This window comes from Microcebus murinus, chromosome 12, assembly GCF_040939455.1.
Source record: "Microcebus murinus isolate Inina chromosome 12, M.murinus_Inina_mat1.0, whole genome shotgun sequence".
Classification (NCBI taxonomy): Eukaryota; Metazoa; Chordata; class Mammalia; order Primates; family Cheirogaleidae; genus Microcebus; species Microcebus murinus.
This window is the reverse complement of record NC_134115.1, coordinates 53,271,054-53,290,333: the sequence shown is the minus strand read 5'-3', so window position 1 is coordinate 53,290,333 and position 19,280 is coordinate 53,271,054. Positions and strand designations below refer to the sequence as shown.

The window sequence follows — 19,280 nt, the reverse complement described above, 5'->3', positions numbered from 1 at the left end:
GGCAAAAGATTCAGATTTATGCTGCTGTTTATATTAGCCTTTCCACGGGTATATTGTAGATATTTGTATACTTGTTATTCAGGCTTCCACTGGGCAGTTTGACATACCCCACACATTTTATGTGAGATGAAAAGGAGCAGAAGATGTTTCATAGAAGGATTGATTGTATTGAATTGGTTGTCATAAATGTAGCTTTTAAATATTTTTAGGCAAATTTCCTTAAAAATTCAGTATTAAAATTATCATGCATATGACCCAAATCATATTTAGTGGTTTCTAACACAATAATATCAGGCTCATTCAAGTAGGATTGGCTAATGCTAAACCATCTTACCTGCATTCCAGAAATATCTGGTGGGTAGAAATTGAAAATATCAATTTATTCTTTAATGCATTTCTTAAGTCACAGTAGTGAGAAAAGCATACTAAAAGAATATGTATCTATAGATTCACAGAAAACAGCCTGCTATTGGAAAGGCACAGAGGATGAAGCAAAGCTAGTTCCTTGCACCAAGGGAACCAGTGTCTGTCTCCACAATATTATCTGTTGCATCAGTGAGTAACTTTATCTGGACTTTCTTCCATCTAAAGCACAGCTCCACTTTTTCTCTCTATAGCTACTGCATATACTGTTGACATTTTTGACCCCTTATCTTCTTTTACACTGCCTTGGGGCCATCTTCCTCTGGAACTGCTCCTGCTTTTCTCTGCTTGGCACTGAGCCTGTTGGATTGTTTCTCTCTTTATCTGTAATAACTCAGTGACCTTAATAGAGATAATGTGAGCACCCTACAATATACAATCTGTTCTACCTTCTCAGGGAATGACTATAAACTCTGTCTCCTGCCACAGATTATGATTTTATATTATTGTTTTATTCTTTTTAAAATTCCATTTAGTTTCCCCCCCACCCCTTGGAACTTGGGATTGTGTTTCATGAGTTGAAGGAAAGCCAACCCAAGATATTTTTGTGACATGAAAGGACTATTTGGCTGGAGGCCTAATACCACCAGAGCACTGTTCAATATAAAAGGAGGATATATCTCCTTTGTATAAGAACACCCTTTAAAGAAGGAAATTTGAAACAATACGTAACCACACACAGGCATAGGAATAGGTATGTACATTTTTGTTTGGAAAGAGAAGTCATTGGAGGGAATTTCCAGGGAATGGTTTCTTGATTGTAATGAATGTATCTTTTCTCTAAATGATGCAAAGCAATCTTAGTTTTTTTTTTCAAACCTCAATTGCTTAGTAAATATTTACTGATCACCTATTACTTTCCATCTGTCATTTTTAACACACAAATTGCCAAGCATAATGGCCTACATTTACTTCACTTGAGTGTAAGAAATTGGCACACAGAATCTTTGCATTGTCACTACTGAAAATAATTAGGCCAAACAACAACTATGTTACCTCAAGCAGATTATTAGAAAAGATTAGCAACAAGACTCAATAGTCCAAATCTACTGATTCCTAATTAGGCTCTTTCCTGATAAGAAGGATATCCTCAGCTCTCCTCATCTATAATAAATTGATGTCTTTCTAGACACCTTAGAATTAATTCTAAAGGTTCATGCCTTTGCTCCTACCACAAAGTTAGTCATTCAGAGCTGTGTCACCTGAACCCATAATTAAAGTCATAAAACCTCTAGCCATCCCAGTCAGTGGGGATACCAAGAATAAGAACAGTGAGTTGACAGTAATAAAACTCAGAATCACCTCCCTGAAAGCCAGTTGATAACAAGATTTTTGTCACCATCCATGTATTCTATTTGAGACCCCAAAAGTAGATATCAAACCCTCTCCTGTTCTCAAATCTCCTGTTAATTACAGGGTTGCGAAGGCCCCATAGAGATTGTAAAACCTTGTGAATGATAGTTATATCATACTAGCAAAACAGAGTGGAAAGTTGTATGTATAGGCAGTTGCTAAAACCCTATGCTTGTGTATGGATTTTTGTCCAGTGATTGCATGTTTCAGGGATGTTGTATGCAGTTGCTGCATGATTTCTAGACCGTTATAGGGCTTTTTATGTAAAAGCTTGTTCACTCTGACCAGCATACAAATACTCTCTTCTCCCAGCTATCAAAATCCTAGCTCATCAACTGCCCCTGTCCTCCTATTTTCCTTCATGAAGTATTTTCCATCTTTTCAGGCCACAATGATCTTTCTCTCCTCTGAATTATACTATCATTTGTTGTCATTGTCATTTATTTGATACTCATATTTTCACTGCTTTGTAATGTCTTATCTACCTAACTAGATTATAAGTTTGTTAAGGAAAAGAGCTGTGATGATCCTTGGTATCATCCATATTGTCAAGCACTGTGCTGTGCTCATTGTATGTGCATGTGTGTGTATCATATTAAAAAATAGTTAAGTTTCTGCGTGAACCAACCAATGAACTAGCAAATAGGAAGACTATGGGATCTAGTGAAGCATTTTTCTCAGATTTTATTAAGGATAGAACAGTTTAAATCTGGACTGAGTTGTCATCAAAGATAGAACTTTAGGGTGATTCCTGACAAATAAGACGTTTTAAAACATTGAAATCCCTTACCAGGAAATATTATTATTACATTTACATGGAATCTTAGAGATCATCTAGTCAATGCTTTCACTTGATAATAGAGAAACTACAAACCACAGATGTTAGTGACTTCTCCAAGGTTAATTAGTTGGTTGGGGGAGAGTCATGACCAGAAGTTATTTTCAACCCTTTCAGAGAGTTAAATAATTTGGAGACTTAATGGACAATGCAGACAACTCACTAAAGTGTTGTCTGTGGGTGCAGGCAACACATTGTAGGTAATCTCTCTTTAACACCACTCTGTAACACCACTAGACTTAGAGTTGAATTTCTAATCCATTAATATTCTAATAGTTCTTTCTCTGGCCACTTTTAGGAAATAGAAATTTTATTTAAGTTTAGGTCTTGTCACTCTTCACAAACCAGAGAACTTAACTGTTATTTTCAGGGTGTTCCATTTCTGCTAGAAGCTCCAGAAATGTCATAGGGTGTTCAATACATTTTAAAAGGAGACATTGACAAATTGAAGTGCATCCAAAGGAGGGTGACCAGAATAGTGAAGTGTCTACAAACATGTCATGTGAGGAATGTGGCTGTCAGTTTGTGTTCGAGCAAGTGGTGATGTTGAGTCTGAAAGATGGTCCATATCCCTGCAGGGCAATGATAACTTTCTTCAATTATTTGAAGAGCTGCCATGTGAAACTGGGATCCTATATATTCCGAGTAGTTCTAGCGGGTAAAACTTGAACCAATGTGTGACAGATACAAGGAGGCTGCCTTCCACTGTATATAAACATGCCTATCCAATAGTTGTTTCAGCACACTTGTTGGTGCCAAGAGAGCTGCATTGTGAATACCCTTGCCAACAACATCCAGTATACCCACCTCAAGTATGAGATAGACTAGACAACCTACGTCACTTACGACTTGAAGATTGTGTAATTATTTGTGTCACTAAGCTCTACTCAAACGAATGACAATTAAACCTCATTCAGCAATTCTTACTCACTTCACTCAGGTGAAAAGTATTTTATAGGAAAGACCATGCTATTAGAAGCCACTGCTGACATTAGAGCCCCTGGTTAAATACCCAGGGTGTAGATAGAGCTTAGCTTGTTATCTTAAAATGGTTTTTCTTCCTCTCCACTTAATTTACAATAATCTGCATCTTTTCCTACAGCAATGAAAAAATACAGTTCTTTAGGAGGCTGCCTGCATTGATCTACAGGAAGGAAATATAACCTGTTTAAAATAACCCCTTGCCTCCCAATTCTTCTAGGTTAACAGTAGCTTGTATGAAACAAGTGGAATTTAATGAACTACAGCTTTGAAAGTGTTAGAAAATGAACTGAACTGTAAAATGTGCTGTGGGGGGTGTGGTTATAACAAATAAAGTCAGTCATGTTTCGTTGTATTTGAAATAACGCCACAGCAAGACAACATGTATAATATAAATATTCTTTCACTTCTCACTTTGATTAGAAAGTACATATTTAACAGTTATTTTAGGGCTGAATATTACTCACACTACCAATCTAGTTACAGTTTGTTTTATCTCTTTTTTCCCCCTTTCACTAAAGCAGCAGTCAAACCTCATATTCAGGTTTAATACAGGTTTCATTGAGCACACAAGTTCCATGATGGAAGTCATTTTATTAGCCCCTGTACTCCATACAAAACATCAGTTGCAAAGGGTTACACCACATCTTTCTAGCTGTCACACCCATATCTTGCGGAGTGCTCTCTGCAGTGTCTCAGGTTCTTTATTTATACTGGAACTCATTTAGTTTGATCCGAGAGCTATTTCCAAAATGCCTGCAGTACACAAAAAACACTTTATCAGCTGACAGTCCATTGCTTTGGAGATAGGAGTATCAGTAAGATTTTCTGCAGTAGTGGAGATCTAGGCAAATAATGATAATAGATTTAAGGAGAAACCATCTTAATTCTAACAAAAGTTACTTTATATTATATTAAATGAATCTATCTATCCTAAACTTACATAGCCAAAATGGGATTTGGATGCTTCCCACCTTTTAGGTTTTGAAATGCAAATCCAATATTTGAGGCTGGTTAATTCTTCTTACATAAGGTGTCTGTAATTTAGGTAGTTACCACCAGTTGATAAAGTTCTTTTGGAACAGAGCAGCATGGGCGTGGTAGAAAATCTTCCTTAAAATATGTATAACTGGGCTTCATAACCTCTGATGGGCCAATACTCTCAAGCCCAGTATATGCTTATAAATAAACAAGGCAAATAGTTGGTACACAAGTAACTTAAGAAATTGCAGATGATAGAAAATGGTGTAAGAGAAGTTTAATAAACAGTTATAGAAATGAGAGAAAGAACATTTCTGGCTAACAAGGGAGTTAGCATTTGATCTGGGCCTTGGAAGATGATAAATATTTGGAAATAAAGACACTGAGAAGAATCTTTTTCTGACTATAAATATAAGTTTGTATTTAGAAAAAGAAAAATAAATTATTTAAAGAAGTGGCTAATCATACAATTTGGAGGTCAAATAAGTTTGGGTTGATAAAAGATAGAAGACTAAAACCTGGTTTTACTATTTATTGGGTAAACTAAAGGCTTAAGGTAGTTATAATATGACTGTATTTCAATTGTCTCATTGCAAAATATGGATACTAATGATAATTATTTACCAGATTTATTCTCAGCATTAATTTACTCACAGTTGTGAAGATCTTTACAGTTTGCAATACACTTTTTAGTTGTGCATTTGCACATAGGAAATGAGTTTGAAAAGGTAGATCAAAGACAATTGAAGATGGTGAGCCCATAAAATGGGGCTTCATCCCCCTCCCCAACCCTATATTCCATAGGAAATGGGAAGATTTAGTAATGGTTTAGAGAACTGAGTCTGAGTCTGTTGAAATTGGAAAAGGAATGGCATATGAGAAGGAGGCAGGACTGTTGTTGAGATAGGTGACTTAGTTAAGAAACTGATGTAGGAACAGAAGCAAGAGGTAGTGGGAGTCATAGAAACAGAGAAGTGGTGATGGCCTTGGTTTCTCCAAGAAAATCCATCAACCCTCTTTAAAATTATAAATTATAGAAGGGAATCAAGGCCTGAAGGAAGTGTTTAGATACTAAAAAAAGAAAAAAAATTAAAATTAAAATAGAGTAAGAAAATTGGATAGAATGCATAGAAGCATTTTAGAAGTAGAATAAGAAAGAGGCCGAAATCTAAGAAACCAGCTAGAAGGTAGTGAGTTATTCCAGTAAGAACCCAAAATATTAAAATTAATTAATAATTAATAACATTAACCCAAAATATTAAAATTCTTGGATTCTTCCTTCTAGAAATAGTTTCTCCCCTAATTTTAAATCTTCTATCCCCAACACACACATTTCTGTAAACAATTTAATTTTCTCTTTGTTCCTCTCTGACGTTTACCTGAACCGATTTCCATATTTACATCTTGTGCTATGAATTCCCTGAGCTTCTTTCCATCTGCTCTTAAAAAAAAACATAAGCTTCTCTGAATAATTGGTTTTCAAACATAATCAGAGTTAAGATGCTTTATATTATGGAGCCACTTAACTGGTTGTTTTCAAAGAATTGGTTGAAGAGATCATTTGAGTATTTGGACAGAGAAAATGGTGATGTGGCTCTCAGAAGTAATGAAGAAATTAAAAACCGGGCATCTCTTATCAAACTTACTTCAGAAAGGAGCCAGACTTCACCACAATTCACTATATAGCAAGGATGTGGAAACAACCCAAGTGCCCGTCAATTCATGAGCGGATTATTAAAATCTGATATACGTATACAATGGAATACTACTCAATAATAAGAAATGACAGTGATCTAGACCACCTCTTATATTTTCTTGGATAGAGATTGAGCCCATTATCCAAACTGTGGTATCACAAGATCGAAGGATAGGCTCCACATATATTCGCCATCAAATTGTCACTGATGGATCAACACTATGGTGCTTACACGGTAGTAATATTCTCCAGGGATTGAGGGGCGGGAGGTGAACTCACAACTAATGGACATGGTGAGCATTGTTGAGGGAAAGGACATGCTTCTAATCCTTGCTTGGGTGAGGCAAAGACCTAAAATGTAAACAAAATGTTTGTACCCTCAGAATATCCTGAAATAAAAATTAAAAAATAAATAAAAAAAGAAAGGAGTCAAACTTAACCCATTGGACAGACACTACATACTTCCTGTGTTGCTAAAAGTTCTTGATTTGGTATTGAATCTAAGTGAACCACTTTTTAACCTACCACAATTATAACAGCAATTCTTTGGAAATGTAAATTAACCTCATAGCATTACATAATACATGAAAGCAGATAATAATAATTTTTGTGATATTCGAAATTACGTTTAAGAAGTGACCCTATTAAGTTTCTTCCCAAAATGTATATAATAATATACATACATTTTTCATGTATATGTGTGTGTGTGTATATATATATTATATATTTATATATAATATATATATATGTGAATGGCATAGTTCCAATGGTTAAGAAATGCTTCAGTATGGTACTTATATGAGACAAATGGTGACTGTAGATAGAACCAATAACTCTCTCTTTAATGGAATTGGGAGAACTATTTCTGAAATATATTGCTATTTAGAAATTTGGCTGAAAAGATACATCAGAAATAAGTGTTTCTTGTTATAGGGTTTACAATTCTTAAACATTTATTTCAATATCTAGTATTTTCCCCCATTCTTTCAATAGTGATAAAAATCTATGCTTTCATCAAGTTCTTTAGCAGTAATAAATCCTTATAACATTCAGCAATGAAATGATCTTTTGTTAAATTTTGGAAGCAAGAACTAGAATCAGTATTCTGTAGAATTTATAATGACATTTTCTGTGCTTTTGCAAACAATTATTTTGGCATAAATATTTTCCTTTAATAAACTATATAACAGAGAGTTGGTTACTATGTTCTCTTTTATAATATAATTGGTTCTCTAAAATATCTTCTATCAAAGAAGCTGAATTAATCCCTATTGTATTTTTTTAATGACTTTATAAAACAGGTGCTATGAAAATGTTAATTATTGTTGTGGTCATTAATATATGGAGATCCTTCTTGAATCAAGCAAGTGTCATTTTGCTTTTCTTCTTTTTTTTTTCTCTTTGGCAGCTTAAAAATAGGATTATGAGAAGAGGCTGAGAGTGGAACACCAGAAGTGGCCACCAGCAGCATGAAGAGCCCAGCAATCCAAACTGGTAAGTGTGTGTCAAGAAATCTGTTGATCCAGTCACTTATGGAAAAATCCCTCATATAGTTTATAAATAAAAATGAGAATATTTCTAAAATGTAGCCTGTGGAATTTATTCTCATGATTTTGAAGACCTTAAGGAGATGGTATTGTGTGGAAAAAGTCACCAAATTTGTAATAGACAGACATGGATTTCTTTCTTTCTTTCTTTCTTTCTTTCTTTCTTTCTTTCTTTCTTTCTTTCTTTCTTTCTTTCTTTCTTTCATTACCTCATATTATGGGGGTACAAATATTGTTAGGGTTACATATCTTTCCCCTGTCCCCCCTCCCCACGCTGCTATGCCAGAGCTTCTAGCATGCCCAGCCTCCAAGTGCACTGCGCCCACCATGTAAGTGCATACCCTTCCCCTTCTACCACCTTCCACTTGTCCACCTCCCAATAACAGATTTTTGTTAGACATTTTGGTTACAATGTATATCTTTGTCTCTCCCTAAAAAGAGATAGAGGTAATCCCTTCCTCCCAACAATGCTCACCACATCCCTAAGATGTGAGTCTCCCCCCCCACCAAATCTCTGTTGAACACTACCATTTTATGAGCACCATCGTTTTAGGCTGTTAGTACCAATTTGATGACGGGTAGATATGTAGCCCATTTTCCAGGTCTTGTGTCATCTCGCTTTGTATTACGGTCTTAAGCTTAATCCAGGATAGCATAAATGGTACTAGCTCACTAGCATTTCTTAGGATTGAGTAATATTCCATTGTCAGCATATACCACGTTTTAGTTATCCACTCATGAATTGACAGGCACTTGGGTAGTTTCCGTGACCGTGCAATAGTGAATTGTGCTGCCATGAACATTCGGGTGCAGATATCTTTATAATATAGTGACTTATGTTCTTTTGAGTAGATGCCCAACAATGCTATTGCTGGGTCAAATGGTATTTCTATTTCTAGTTGTTTGAGGTATCTCCAAATTCTTTTCCACAAAAGTTGCACTAATTTGCAGTCCCACAAGCAGTGTAAGAGTGTTCCTGTATCTCTGCATCATCGCCAGCATTTGTTGTTTTGGGATTTCTTGATACAGGCCATTCTCACTGGGCTTAGGTGGTATCTCATTGTGGTTTTGATTTGTATTTCTCTAATTATTAGAGATGTTGAACATTTTTTATATCTTTGCAGGCCATTATTCTGTCTTCTTTGGAGAAGTTTCTGTTCATTTCCATTGCCCGTTTCTTGATTGGGTTGTTCAATATTTTTTCTTGTTTATTCTCTTAAGTTCTAGATAGATTCTTGTTATTAGACCTTTATCTGAAATGTAGAGAGCAAATATTTTTTCCCATTCTGTGGATTGTCTATTTGCTCCAATGATCGTTTCCTTGGCAGTGCAGAAACTTTTTAATGTGATCAGGTCCCATTTGTTTATTTTTGTTGCTGCAGTGATTGCTTTGAGGGTCTTCTTCAAGAATTCTTTGCCTAGGCCAATGTCTGAAAGGGTTTTCCCAAACTCTTCTTCTAGGATTCTTAAAGTTTCGTGCCTTAGGTTTAGGTCTGTTATCCATCTTGAGTGAATTTTTGTGAGAGGTGAGAGGTTGGGATCCTGATTTGGTCTTCTGCCTGTTGCTAACCAGTTTTCCCAGCACCATTTATTGAAGAGAGAATTTTTTCCCCATAGTATATTTTTGTTTGTTTTATCAAAGATTAGGTTACCGTATACAGATGGTTTGATCTCTGCAATCTCAGATCTATTCCAGATATTGATGTTTCTGTTCTTGTGCCAGTACCAGACATATTTAACTATTATTGCTTTATAGTACAGCTTGAAGTCAGGAAGACTGATCCCTTCCAGTTTGTTCTTTTTACTTAAGATTGCTTTGGCTATATGTGGTTTTCTCTGGTTCCATACAAAGTGAAGAATTATTTTTTCTAGATCTGTAAAGAATGCTGGTGGTATTTTGATGGAGATTGCATTGATTCTGTAGATCACCTGAGGTAATATTGACATTTTAACAATATTGATTCTACCAAGCCATGAACATGGTAGATGTTTCCATCTATTTAAATCATCTTCAATTTCTTTTTTTAGTGTTTCATAGTTCTCCTTGTATAAATATTTTGTATCTCTCATTAAGTATACTTCTAGGCATTTACTTTTCTTTGGGGCTATAGTAAAGGGTATTGCATTTTTTATTTGAATTTCTGCTTGATGGTTCTTGGCATATATAAATGCTTTTGATTTGTATATAATGATTTTATACCCTGAAACTTTACCGAATTCATTTATCAAATCTAGGAGTCTCTTGGATGAGTCCATGGGGTTTTCTAGATATAATATCATATCATCAGCAAAGAGTGAGAGTTTGATCTCATCTGCCCTGACTTGGATGCCCTTAATACCCCTCTCATGCCTGATTGCTATAGCTAGGACTTCAAGCACTATGTTGAATAGGAGAGGAGAAAGTGGGCATCCTTGTCTAATTCTGATTTGAAGGGAGAATGATTTCAATTTTTCCTCATTTAGAATGATGTTAGTCATTGATTTGTCATAAATGGATTTGATAAATTTAAGGTATGGGCCATCTATCCCTATTTTGTTAAGAGTTTTTATCATGAAGGTATGTTGGACTTTATCAAATGCTTTTTCTGCATCTATTGACAGAATCATGTGGTCTTTGTTCTTGACTTTATTTATAAAGTGGATTGCATTTATAGACTTGTGTATGTTGAACCAGCCTTGCATGCCATGAATAAATCCCACTTGATCATGGTGGATTATTTTTTTGATGTGTTGCTGAATTCTATTTGCTAAAATTTTGTTTAGGATTTTTGCATCTATATTCATGAGGGATATTGGTCTGTAATTTTCTTTTTTTGTTGCATCCTTTCCTGGCTTTGGTATCAAGGTGATATTGGCTTCGTAGAATTAGTTAGGAAGAATACCATCCTTCTCAATGGTGTGGAATAGTTTCTGTAGTATAGATATGAGTTCATCTTTCAATGTTTGGTAGAACTCTGGAGTGTAGCCATCTGGCCTGGGATGTTTCTTTTTGGGAAGGTTTTTATACTGCTTCAATTTCTGAGCTTGTGATCAGTCTGTTCAAGAACTCAGTTTCCTCCTGGGTGAACTTAGGAAAGTTGTGTGAGTCCAGGAATCTGTCCATTTCATCTTCATTCTGTAGTTTTTGGGCATATGGATTTCTATAGTAGTCAAACATAATGTTTTGTACTTCTGTGGAGTCTGTTGTGATCTCTCCTTTTTCATTTCTTATTGAGATTATTAGAGTCCTTTTCCTTTGAGTTCTTGTCAGCCTAGCCAGAGGGCTGTCAATTTTGTTGATCTTTTCGAAAAACCACCTTCTGGTTTTGTTGATCTTCCATATAATTCCCTTATTCTCCATTTCATTTAGTTGAGCTCTGATCTTAGATATTTCTTTTCTTCTGCTAGGATTGGAATTGGTTTGCTCTTCTTTTTCCAATTCCTTGAGTCTATTCATTAGGTTGGTGTCTAATCTTACTGTTTTTTGGATGTGAACATTTATTGGTATTAGTTTTCCTCTCAGATATGCTTTTGCTGTATCCCAAAGGTTTTGGTAAGATGTGGCTCCTTTGTCGTTTTGTTCCAAGAAATTCTTGATTTCTCTCTGAATTTCTTCCTTGACCCAATAGTTATTCAACAGTAGATTGTTTAGTTTCTATCACTTAGTGATATGGTCTGTATTTCTGTTAGAGTTGAACTCTAATTTTATACCACTATGGTCAGAGAAGACACAAGGTATTATATTTATTTTCTTGAATTTTTTGAGATCTGCCTTGTGGCCTAGTATGTGACCAATTTTTGAGAAGGATCCATGGGCTACTGAGAAGAATGTAAATTCAAGTTTATTTGGATCAAATGTTCTGTATAGATCTGTCAGACCTTTTTGGTCATTAGCTTTGTTTAGGTCCATAATTTCTTTACTTAATTTCTGTGTGGAGGATCTATCCAGTTCCTTTAGTGGTGTATTGAAGTCCCCCTGATACTATGGCAGTATTGTTTAAAGTGGTATTTAGCTCAGACAAGGTTTGATTTATGTAATTGGGTGCTCCTGCATTATAAGCATAAATATTAAGAATTGTTAGATCTTCTTGTTGGATCTTCCCTTTCACCATTATGAAGTGGTCTTCTTTATCCTTTTTTACTTTTTTAAAATTTAAATCTAATATTGTCTGCGAATAATATAGCAACCCCTGCTTTCTTTTGACTTCCGTTTACCTGGATGATAGTTTCCCATTCCTTGATCTTCAGCCGGGAGGCATCTTTATGGTTTAGGTGTGTTTCCTGTATACAGCAAATACTAGGCTTGTGGAATTTTATCCACTCTGCCAGCCTATGTCTCTTCAGAGGACAGTTTAAACCATTTATATTTATTGAGAGGATTGAAATTGGAGGAAGATTTCCATTCATATTGATGAGTAAAGTCCTGTTGCTTTGACTTAGAGCTTGAGCCAGGATGAAGTTCGAGATCTAGACTTTAATTCTTTGAGGATTTCATTTTGAGGAGTATCTATTGCCCTGTTCACTGTGGAAGGCAAGTCTGAGCATTTCTTATAGTGCTGGTCTGGTCTTTGCATATTCCTTCAGCGATTGCTTGTCTGAGAAGGATTTTATTTCACCCTCATAGATGAAACTTAATTTTGCTGGATAAAGAATTCTAGGTTGGGCTTTGTTCTGTTTTAGAAGATTAAGGATAGGCACCCACTCCCTCCTGGCTTGTAAGGTTTCATATAAGAAGTCTGCAGTTAGTCTGATAGGCTTTCCTTTATAGGTTATTTGTTGTTTACGCCTTGCTGTACGGAGGATTGCTTCTTTCACATTTACTTTGGTCAGCTTAATAACTACATGATGAGGTGATTGCCTATTTGCATTGTGTCTCCGAGGAGTTCTGTGTCCTTCTTGAATTTGGGTATCCAGATTTCTAGCTAGCCTGAGATATTTTCCTCCAGTAAGTCATAAAATAAGTTTTCCAACCCTTGTGAATGTTCCTCTTCCTCTTCTGGAATGCTAATCATTCTGAGATTTGACTTTTTTACATAACCCCATACTTCCTGTAAGCTTTGATCTTGTCTCTTGTTTCTGTGCACCCTTTCTTCCTCTGATTTGTTTAACGTGTAGGTATAATTTTCAAGCTCTGAGATTCTTTCCTTAGCATGATCTATCCTGTTTTTGAGGCTTTCCACTGTATTATGGAGTTCCTTGAATGTTTCCTTCATTGCCAGAATTTCTGCTTGGTTTCTCTGAATTACTTCTATATATTTGGAGAATTTTTAATTCATTTCCTGGATTGTTCTTGTGGTTTCTGTATGTTGGGATTCTATTTTCTTTTTGATTATGTTGAGCTTTCTAACAATCCATATTCAGAATTCTTCCTCTGTTAGTTTAATCATATCATGTAAGTTAGTGTCAGTTGGTGAAGAATGAGTATTTTCTTTTGGAGGTGACTTTTCTCTCTGATTTTTCATGATTCCTGATGTTTTTTGCTGATTCTTCCTCATCTGGATACTTTGTTGAGGACCAGAGGTGCTGGAAGTCGATTATGAGCTATGTTCTTGTATTCCAAAGGAATGATCCTTGGAAGATCTAGGGAGGATGTGTTCTGGTCCTGTATCATCTAAGAGGAGTTTGAGCCTGTTGGGTTATCTTTGACTTGATGTCTTCACCTTCTGTCCACAGAGTTTAGTGGGTTTGTGTCCCTTGCTTAGACACCCAAGGGATCATTCACACTAGTGAGATGAAAGCCAGTTTCCACCACTAGGTTGAAGCGCGAGGCACTGTGTTAAGCACTGAGTTTACTCTTTCTCTTGTTCTCTGTGGTTTGTGGGAAGGAGTCAGTTATCAATATATCCCAAGATCTTTGTATTGTGCTCTAAGCCTCCAAATAGGATATACTGGTATCTCAGTGTTAAGTGAATGTCTTACCTCTCCCAAGGGTTCTTCGAGTCCTCAGGAATAGCAGCCTCCTTTGCTTCCCTGCCTTGCTAAGACAGGCTCTGCTCTCTAGGCACAGAACGCCAACAGCTGAGTTCAGCAAGAAACCACCCAGGTTCAAACTTGTGAGATAGCTGCCGAACAAAACACCACTCTCAACTTTCCACCCTTATAAATTCAGCTTCCAAGGCCACCTACCAGGTTAGGGCAGAGGGGAAGACTGAGTTCACTACCAGGGCAGCCCTCTGCAGCGTTTCCACACTAAGGAGTGGCCGGTAGAGCTGGGAAGCAGCTGCTGGGTTCAGACCCTCTCCCACTCGCTACTGCTTCAGCAGAGTGCTGGGAGCTCAACAAGTTGCCTTCTCCAGAGTCCTGAACAGTTCAGCCAGTTTAGGGTAGAGGGGGTGCCAGAGAAACACTTCCAGCGTGCTCCCCGCAGCGTCTCCAAGCTTCGGGGCAGTGTGGCAGTACTAGGAAGTGGCTGCAGGGTTTGGACCCTTTCCCCTCCCGCTACTGCTTCAGTGGGACTCTGGTGGTTCAAAATTATGCCTTCTCCAACAGCTCAAAGAGTTTGTCTGATTTAGGGTAGTGGGGATGCTTGGAAAACTCCTCCAGCGCAGCCCTCCACAGCTTCTCCAAGCCACAGGGGCAGGGTGGCAGTGCTGGGAAGCGGCTGCAGGGATCAGACTTTCTCAGCACCCACTACTTCGGTGGCGCTGGGAGCTTGAGAAGCTGCCCTCTCCAGAAGCAGGAACAGTTCAGCTGGTTTGGGGCAGTGGGAAAGCCCAGAAAATGCCTCCCGCGTGGCTTTATGTGGTGTCTCCCAGCCGCGGGGCAGGGCGGCAGGGCTAGGAAGTCTAGACAGACATGGATTTCAAGTAGCTACAATATATGTCATTGGGAAAGCTGCTTACATTGTCTGAGTCTTTGTTTCCTCATTTTAAAATGGACATTTTAATAGTTATCTTGTTAGATTTTTCTAAGAATCAACTAAGAAATTGCACATAAAGAGTTCAATAGTGTCCTTAGCATAGAGAAAGAGCTTAAGGATATAAGCTTAGTATTATTGAATACCTTTCACATGCTAAGTACTAAATACTAAATACTTTATTATTTTATTTAATCCTTACCTCAACTTTAAATTAGTAGCAATAATTACTCTCATTTATAGATGAAGAAACTGTGCTGTTAACAGATTGTGTGACTTGCCTTTAAATCATACACTGCTTCCTGAGACAACATTTGAGTATAGTTCTGTCTGATACTAGAGTTTTTGTTCTTGTATTTATTCATCAATTCAACAAACATTTATTGAATATCTAATACTTGCCAAACTTCTTTTAGTTGTGATGCTATGCTACTTTCCAAATGATTATTACTTAGAATATGATAAACATATATTTATATGAGGCCTTATAATTTACAAATAGTTTATGAATGTATAATTTTATTTAGTACACACACTTTGTAAAGAAGGGAGGATCTAGATCATTATTCATATTAATATTTTTACAGACAGAGAAATTGAGGTTCTGACAGGTTAACTGGCTCTCTGGATATCTTAGAGCTCAGTGCTTCTCAGATCCTATGGATAAAAGTCAGTTTATTTTTCATCCATTGCAGACTGAATGTTTTTGTAAAATTACTAAAAATTAATTGATAGAGAAATAAAATAATAAAAGCAGATAGAAAATACAAAAATTCATATTTTTATTCTTCTTTATCATTATTCAAGAAACGAAAAATCTACCCCATTTCTATAAAAGTTTTTAATCTTTTTCTCTCCACATCCATTCTCCTCATAGTGCAGACCAGTTACTATTTTCACACTGATACCAGTATCTGGACCATACAGCAGACCATGCAACACTGACAGAGCTACTATGAGACAAATCTAACACTCAATAGACCTTCATCTCCTCGTTAGGGTCTTCTCATATTACTCTATGCTGCCTGAACATATCGCAGGAAACTGGTTTTATATTCTCAGGGATAAGAAGATCGAATTCCAAATTGTTGAAATGAAACTGGTGCAAAAAAATTTTGACAATGACAAAACATCTTAAGAGAGTTATATGAGACAATTGACATGAAAACACTGAAAAAATAGTTGGAATTCTATAGGAATGACTTATTCTACACTTATTTAAAAGACATCAATACTTCTAAAAATTTGATATGTGATATGTTGTTGAAAGGCTTTTTAAAGATGTCTTTTATGTCTCTTTTCTTTTTGCTTTGTTTATTCTTTGAAAAGAGAAGTTAAGTTGTATTTAGAACCTTGTCAGTTCCCAAGCAGTATACAGACCTGTGTATAATTCCAAGAGATAAAAGTGGATCTTGGTCTGCTATGAAATGAAGATGAAATCATTTCCACACTACATTGAAGGGACTTGAAAATAAATGTTAACCTGTTCATTTCAAAAACTACCAAAGAAAATTGCAGTACTTTTTTGGTGCAAAGTAAAATGCACATTGAGTCAGTAATGAAAATTTACTTTGTAAGATGGCTTTGTAGCTTTCTCAGTTCTAGTGAAATGGATCCAAATATTTACATGTGCTATTTTATTAATAACTATTTTACCATCTGTGTCAAAGAAATATTGCACAGATGTGCAGGAATAGCTTTTGGTTGTGAGTAAATATTAGAAGAAGATTGAATTTTTCTCCAAATGATGGTGATGAAATGGTTTTTATCACAGTTTAAGATATCAGATTTTTTTTAACTCTACCATCTTAACAGTGATTGATGCAGCTTAACATGTCTATAAGGGCACAGAGAAAGATGACAATTTATGACAACATTCAAAATTGAGACTTTCAGTTAATCTATTATTAGCTTCTGGGAAGACTCTACTTTGCTAAATAGAAATTCACAATCTGAAGTGGAGCAAAGGCATAACCTTAAATAACGTAGAGAGACTCTGTGCCCCTGTTACTTCCTGCTCCCTGATTCGGAGATCCAACATTTGTGTCACTCAGAAAGTTGAGCAGTCATACTTGGGCACCTTTCTTCATTCAGTGACTCTATATCTATGTCCATTTAGGGATGATGTCTCTTGCTCCCTCTGAAAAGGGAAGAAAAAAAGGAAGGACCCAGAGTAATTTCTGTCATCCAAGGAAAGTGAGATATAGTCCCAATAGACATTGTAGGTGTTATAGTAGTGGGGATAGCTATAATAGTAATATTTGTGTTCACTCATGTGTGGTCTGTCATACTCTGCTTAGATCAAGGTGAGAGGACCACACAGTGTAGAAAGAAGATGGTCCACCAACATTTTAACAGAGTTGCCTCATTTGAGTGCCTGCTATTAACTGGAATAGTTTGGCCTGAGTTTATTCATAACAATCTGCTCTTTAATTGTGAAATCTAGAAGCTTTCTACTACAGAGTTGTTAGTAGAACCATTAGCTAAGAATCAGTCTCATCACTTGTCTATTGGACAAAAATAATACTTCAATAGCTTTTATCACAATCTCACATCAGCAAACAAGCAATAACAACAAGACTATCAAAGCCAAACTGGATCTGGGTAATGATTTTTTGACATGGGAAATGAAAGCCTTAGAGGAAAAGCGTATGTAGGACAATAACTTAATACAGAAATCAGAAAAATATTTTAGAAAATTGTTTGCCATCCTTATGTAAGCATTGAATAGCTCAGAAATAAAAGTCATAGAGATCGGATCAATTGAAAAACAAAGAATTGAAAGAAAACAATGTAATAGAACAATGAAATCTGCCTTTGGAGGTAACAAATAACAGAATCAGATTTGTGAAAACAAAACTGAAGAAGCACTCAGTTTTTTCATGACTGCAACGGGAAAAGACAAATGATGAAAACAATGAGAGAAAAAATAACCAATATGGAAAACAGAAATAAATATGTGGATAATTGTTTATGAAAAAAGAGAACAATTAAAAAGAAGCACTAATCAAAAAATCATAAGAGAACAAAATCTTGCTCAAGAAATAAATGGAAAGAGTTTTTACCATTCCATAAATTACTTCCTGTGGTTTGAGACTTTTTGTATGGCATGAGAATTACCTATTCTTTAAAAGTTAGGACAGCCTAATGGAAAACCTAGACAAATGATTATTTTGGATCTGATAGTTTGTATTTTTTTTAATGCTTCATGCTTCTATGGTTAATGATCTATTCAAGTTTTCTTGTTTTCTTAACCAATTTTAATAATTTGTGTTAACTTAGAAAAACTATTAATGCTGAATGATTGTTTATGTGTGAGCCTACATACAAAACACAACAAAACAAAAAAGACTTGAAGCCAATGCACCAGTGGAATAATAAGTGATTTTAATTTTTCTGCTTTAGTCTCTTCTATTTTCTGATATACAAAATCATATATCATAGTTTCCATAAAATATTTTTACTGAAATATACATAAGAATGATGTGCAAATCATAAATCAATAGCTAAATTAATTATTAGAATTTCTACAAACCTATATAAATACCACTCAGATTAGGAAATAGAACATAACTAATAGTATTGAAGGTGCTTTTTACTTATTCCAAATCACAAATTCCAATCCTTCATAAAGTAACCTCTTTCCTGAATTCTAATGCTGTGGATTGTTTAGCCTGCTTTTGAGTTTTATATAAATGGAATAACAGAGTTATTACCTCTTATTTTCAATATTATGCATGTATGATTTCTATGTGTAGCAGTATTAATTTTCAATGTGTTTCATCATGGTCAGTTTGGGGATCCTATATATTCTTATACATTTTTTGGGGGACATATACATGAACATTTCTGTTATTGTACTGTTGCTTTTATGTGGCTTAAATGCTTGTTTTAAGTAGATACTGATACTTCCCCAAAGAGTTGTACCAGTTTACCCTTTCACTGGCATAGTAAGAGAGTTCTCTCCTATTTCAACATCTTTACAAATACTTGGTAATTATCTGGGATTTTTGTCTTAGCTCTCACCAGTGTGTTGTGGTGTCCTATTGAGGTTTTACTCAAAATTTCTATGATAACTGATAAGAATGGTGCTATAGCTGGAGTGTGTCCTTCAAAATACATATGTTAAAAATTTGAGTCCCAGGTGATAGTGTTGGGAGGTAAGGCCTTTAAGAGGTGATTAGGTAATTAAGATGGATTAATGTCATTCTTGCAAGAGGAGATTAATTCTTGAGGGAGTGAGTTCCTTTGCAGGGACTGGATCAGTTACCAAGAGAATGAGTTGTTATAAAGAAAGGTCATCCCTTGTGTTTTGTCTCTTTCACATACACTTACTTGCCCTTCTGCTTTTACATTATAATATGACACAGTATGAAAGCTCTCCTTAGAAAATGCCACCATACCCTTAGCCTTTGAGCCCTCAGAACTATAGACAAATAAACTTATTTTCTTTGTAAATTACCCAGTCTCAGATATTTTTTATAGCAACAAAAAAATAAACTAAGATAGATGGCATTGCTCCTTCAGAGCAATAATTCCCTAGTTTCCTCCAAATTAAAAGGTGTGTAAAAATTTAGAGGAGGTATTTAAAATGGTAGTAACTATATTAACATCCACTGAATGAAC

General features: G+C 35.7%; 1 non-coding gene across 1 annotated transcript in view; it reads left to right on the top strand.

Moving 5' to 3' along the window:
* The window catches only part of LOC105871193 (uncharacterized), an 869,222-nt gene that overhangs the window by 666,077 nt on the left and 183,865 nt on the right, over window positions 1-19,280 (top strand). The window contains exon 4 of the transcript XR_012922106.1: window positions 7,681-7,766. This is a non-coding gene — a transcript (uncharacterized LOC105871193). The remainder of the gene's footprint in view (window positions 1-7,680; window positions 7,767-19,280) is intronic.